This window comes from Uloborus diversus, chromosome 7 (assembly GCF_026930045.1).
Source record: "Uloborus diversus isolate 005 chromosome 7, Udiv.v.3.1, whole genome shotgun sequence".
Classification (NCBI taxonomy): Eukaryota; Metazoa; Arthropoda; class Arachnida; order Araneae; family Uloboridae; genus Uloborus; species Uloborus diversus.
The window spans coordinates 37,004,005-37,009,875 of record NC_072737.1 but is presented as its reverse complement, the minus strand read 5'-3'; positions in this window follow the sequence as shown (position 1 = coordinate 37,009,875).

Below are 5,871 nucleotides of genomic sequence, written 5' to 3'. Positions count from 1 at the left end.
GGATTAAACTTTGCCGAGGGTATTCATAGCCAAAGGAAAACCCAAGGGATCTTTTACATGACGCATAATCATGCAATTGTGGGTGCTGACGATTTTCTGCAGCTTGAAAATCCAACCACTGGCCACTACGGGTCAGAACCCGGGACCAAAGCCTAGAAGACCAACACCTTACCACCAAGACACCCAGCCGACAATAAACGATAAATGAAATATTTTCAACGAAAAATTTTATTTTATATTTTTAGGTCGTGCGAGAAAAATTCTAGTTTTGGAATGTAAAATGGCGTAATTATTTACCATATTACGTGCTCCCTTACCCCCACGTCGACATAATTGCTTGATTCAAACCCTAGCTTACAATAGGCAACAGTGTGATTGACTCGCTTGACTGTAAGAAAAGTAGCGTATTTAAACTTGCGTTTGTATTTATTGATTTGTTAATGCAATATGTATTGTGCTTATTCTTTTTCCCACTCTCCCCCTTTCGGGATATTTGAAATGAATTATATGACTGGATTACCGATCAATATTGGTCATATTTTTATGACAATTCAGCACATGTTTTTTTTTTTTTATCGCTTAAAAAAATATCGAAAACAAATGTCCTAACGTAGAAAATTTGATGAAATAATGATTCGTATCCTGTATTTGTTTGTATAACATTGATGAAACAGATACGTTAAAAGTAAATAAATGAGCAAATAAAGTAGAAGCACCTTTTAAAACTACAATAGAGTCTTAAATGCGAGAAATGGCCAGAATTTTGATTTTTTTTCAATTTGTTTTCTTAAATTTAATCTTTGAATTGTGGGATATTCATGGCAAAAACAATTTTCCAATTCGGACTATTTTTACAGAAGTTTTATAAGCTGTTCTGTCAGTGTGATATTATAAATTTTGTGAACGAATGTTTCATTTAAATGCAAACATCTCAGAATTGTAAAATTTCGATTCATGTGTATGTTTCAAGTGCTCCCTGCAGATTTGTTTAATTACTTTGAGTTTAAATCCTAATTTTATCTACTTTTTTCAGAATAATTCAAAATTTATTTAAAAAAAACTGTTTTTGACATATTTTGAACAAAATATTGCAGTTAATGAAATTTTGCTCCCCAAGTTTTCTTTAAATATGAAATATGCATCTAAAAAAGAAAATAAAGTAAAAAAAATAAATTGGTGCTCATGGAGTGATTTTTGTGATTCAAGTATTCAAGATTGAAAAATACAATATCCTCTGTATTTAAAAAATTGTTCAGAATTTTCCAAAACTTTACATATTACTTCCCCTCATAATGGTCTATAACTCATAAAAATTTCAGATCTATATGTGCGAAATTAAAAAAAAAAATGATTTTCTTACTCCATTGTAGCCTTATAAATGCTGCTAATCTTTTTTTTCCACAAAAAAATTCTTTAACAGCTTTCAAAAAGAAAAAGAAAATAATTAAAAATAAAAAGCTCGTCAAGATTAATATATTTTATCAAAAAACGAAAGTTTGTTTAGCTCTTTCTTCCAGGTAAAAATAAAGCTCTTCAGGCTTTACTTTTCCCCGTTGCCGAAAATTAAAATAATATTAATAAATATACTTTAGAAAATAAATAAAAATGACAAAATATCCATTTAAGTAAATAATTTTCACAGAACAATAAGGAGGAAAAATCATCTGCACTGATCCTTTAATTAAAACATAAATGACTCCAGATTTCCTTTTATTTCCCGTTGCCAAAAATTCCATAGATAAATTAAAACTTTGGAAAGGAAATAAAAAATCATATCAACAAACATTTGTTGACAGTAAAAACCAGGGCTGCGGAGTTGGAGTCGGACTGATTGGGGTTCAAGTCGGAGGAAATCTACCAGTACTTGCGCAGTAGGGCTGATTTTAAGGTGAAACAGTCGGAGTCGGGAAAGGCTCTAAAATTCTCGGAGTCACCTCTTTTGTCTCCGTCATACTTTGGCAATAGCGAATAATCTTTTTGATTCATTAGTGAAGGACATTCCCGTATTCCCGTTATGGAAATGATACTAGAAATCAAGGTTACGTTAATGCCCTCCCTACAAAGAAATGTAACGAAATACGATATCCAACAGACTCATAATCAGCTATTTTTATTAACAGTGAGTTTATTAACTACTAGAATGAAGTTATTATTTTTTTTAATCGCCGGAACCTAACCTCTATTTAACACTAATATTAAGTATTAATTTACGCGTCATTTTCGTGGAATAGTAACAACTACGTAAAACAAGGGTCTACTGTACATCAAAATGACCTAATATTGTATAAAAGCCTCTTATGGAGGAAAACCTTTTTTTTTTTGGTAAGACTTTGCTTACATTTGTTTCGTATAATTGCTAGTGATGTAACCGGGGGGTGAGGGTGAGGGGAATAGGAGGATTATAACTTCCATGAAGCTGTAAAACAGTTTGTATGCCTAGAGTGAATTTGTCAATTTTCAAGCACCGGAACACCAATGAGAAATAATTTAATTTTGACTCATAACAAATTTTTGGGAAAAGTTGATTTATTTTTCCAGAAAAGTAATACCGGAACCGCGTTCTGGAACCAACTCAGACCTGATGAAAACCAACACGTGTGCACGTATAAATCATGCCTAAAATTGCTGTCTTTTTTTCTTTTATTTAAGAAAATTTCGGGGGAGATCCCCTGATACCCATTTGGGACATAATATCGTCACAGAAAACTTTAAATTCCATTACTAGGACTTCAATTTAGAATGTTAACCGGAGGCTAGCCATTTACCGGTCCTTCTTTCCTATTTTGGCTAAGCATAGTCAAATTCTTTTTTTTGGGGGGGGGGGAGGGGGAGGACTTAAATTTCAAACAACTTTCAGCAGCGAACCTTCTCTTCTCTCCCTTATCTAACGCTGCTAAAAATTGCTTTGAAATGTGTAGGGAGGAGAGCTACTCTCCTTTAAACATATTAAAATGACATTTTTAAAACCTCAATGTGGAAAATGTTTGATGGAGAGCAGTGAACCCCTTTCCAGCTCCTGACATCACCAGACGCAGTTTAAAGATGCATTTTAGGTATTCAGTTTCCAAAGATTTCCAATGACAAGAAGTTCTATGGTAACTTTTTAACATGTAGCTGGAAAATGTTTTACTGAACACTTAGATTTCCTGGATTTAAATTTGTTAGATGTTAGAAAATAACATCGAGAAGATTCATTCAATAAGCAAAAAAGAAAGATATATGTACAAAAGAGGATGTCATAGCGATTTATTTTCACCATAATGAAAATGCATCATCAGAAACAATGTTGAGATAACGAAGTTCTAAATTATATCGAAACCAGATATTTTTAATTACTTTAACTATTACTCCTCAATCTTCAAAAAAAACTGAAAAGATTCATATATGTCTCAGAGAGGACTATGGGCACAATGCCTTGCCTTCGGAGAAATACACGGGGAAAAAATAGCATAAATAAAAAAATTTTGAAAAAAAAAATAGAACCGACTTCAAAATTGCTCTAAAAAGTGAAAAATAATTTTATTCTTTAAACACCATCGATAATGCTTTTAAACATAATTTTTGAAGTTGGCGCAAAAACAAAACGTAAAATCCAGTGTAACCATGCTTCGTTCATATTTTTTTTCAGAAAAGCATCGAAAGTTACGAACGAAACATTTATATCGCTATTCAAATATGCTGTCATCAATGCATAATGTATGTGATAGTGAAGAAACTGGTCCTGGTTAAATTTATAGTTGTATTTGAGTTATGGCTGTGAATGATTTTATCTATCGTTTTTGCGCCAACTTCAAAAATTATGTTTAAAAGCATTATCGATGGTGTTTAAAGAATAAAATTATTTTTCACTTTTTAGAGCAATTTTGAAGTCGGTTCTATTTTTTTTTTCAAAATTTTTTTATTTCATTCTTTTTAGTGTAAATGTAGGTATTTTAGAAATAATAAGAAGTTACCATCACGATAATTCACATTTTTTCTTAAAAATGCTCCATACTAAAAAAAAAAAAAAAAAAAAACTATTGACACGCGTTAAACTTTAAGCGATTGGCACTAAAAACTTATCTTTGTTCCTCTCTGGAAATCATGCGTAGTTAATTTAATTATAACCATTTAAGTATTACGTTTTTCCTAACTAATTTACATTCCACAGCATCTAAGTTGCTCATGATGCAATTCTGTATTTTCTTACTTAGCCCCGATCATCTGTTATCGGCCTAGATGATAACGATAAAAATACTACAGAGTAGTTGAGTCAAACCTAATGCTTGCATTGTGAAGGCTAAGCAGATCCTAATCACTGCATCACCTCGCTTCCAGGTTAGGTTTACCCCTACTATGGAGCAATAGCACTGAAGAAAGGAAGATTTTGATAATTCACATAGGGCTACTATAAATCAGCAGGGTTACTAAAATAAAATTATTTACGCCAAAAATGAGACGACAGCGTCAGATTCCCCATTATCGAAATATCCCTTGAAGAAATTTGATGCTTGCTTCAGAGAAGCCTTCATTCAAAATTATCATTACAATTACTATTAATGTTATAGGGCACCAAAGTTTTATAACAATGAGTTTCCTACTGTCGCGTAGATGAAGAAAGCGAAGACAATGTGAAAGCCAAATGAAGCGAATACTCGTTAGTCTCAACTCGAGATCTTTATTCAGAACCACGAATGAACGTTACATCTCTTTATATACAACTTGAGAAAGTGCTGGAACTTTCCAGACTTGGAAAGATACAGAAATTAATAGAAGATTCGAGAAAATACGGGAAACAGTAGAAACGAAATTTTAGTAAAATACACTTTGTCCTAGTCGGGATTTGAACCCGGGTTGCTCGTGTGGGAGGCGAGAATTCTACCACTGAGCCACCGTTGTCCACGGATGAAAAGTGCGAACTTCGCTACAAAATCATTTAATAGGGAAATTGCATAAAATTTACTGTTTTTTGCCCATAACTTTTTTTCTAAAGAACAAATATGGTCAAACGAAATAATGGGACCTAAGTTGAGCCATCCCCTATCCATTAAAAAAAGAATCATCAAAATCGGTTCACTAGGTGAGACGCTATGAGTGGACAAACAAAAAAAAAAACATACATACGGTATGAATTGATAACCGCCTCCTTTTTGAAGTCGGTTAAAAAGAGAAGGAAATAACAACTAGGATGCCGGTGGGAATAGAATCCACAGCCTCCTTTACTGCGCTCTATCAAATAAGCCCTTTTCGCCGCTCTGCAACGGAGGCCCCTGCTTTTTAATTTTGATGGGACCACGAATATCTAACGCAGGGAAAAGATTTGCTCTTCCTCTGCTTTTAAGTTTTGAATTCGTTTATAGAAATGAAAGTTGATTTCACAGGACACTATTCATTGCTATACCATTCTCTCTGTCTTTTCAGTATTTTCTCCACAGTCAATATTTTTCTCAACTAATAACCCGCGCCGATTCTAGATTGGGGGGGGGAGGAGGAAGCTGGGTACTTGCACCGGGCAGCAACTTCTGGGGGGGGATAATTAACGTATCAACGTACCCCATTAGCGCTTTTTTCGTTGAAATTCGGTATGAAACTGGAAAGAAGATGGACAAGGGTGGGCAGCAGTTTCAAGATTTGTCCCACATCAGCAAAATCGATAATCCGGCACTGCTGGAAACCATCTAGCGACAACTTCAATGTTTAACATTAAACGATGTTTTTCCCTGCTATAGTGTGCATATGTAAGGGTATAATTAGGGACACCTCAGTAAAGCTAGTAAAGCATAATCTTTGTTTACATTTTTTGAATTTTTAGTTGTGGCAGCAGTGGATTTTAAATAAGTGAGAGGTAAGTTGAGGAACTAACTGTAACTTCAGTGGTAACCATCTGTTTAG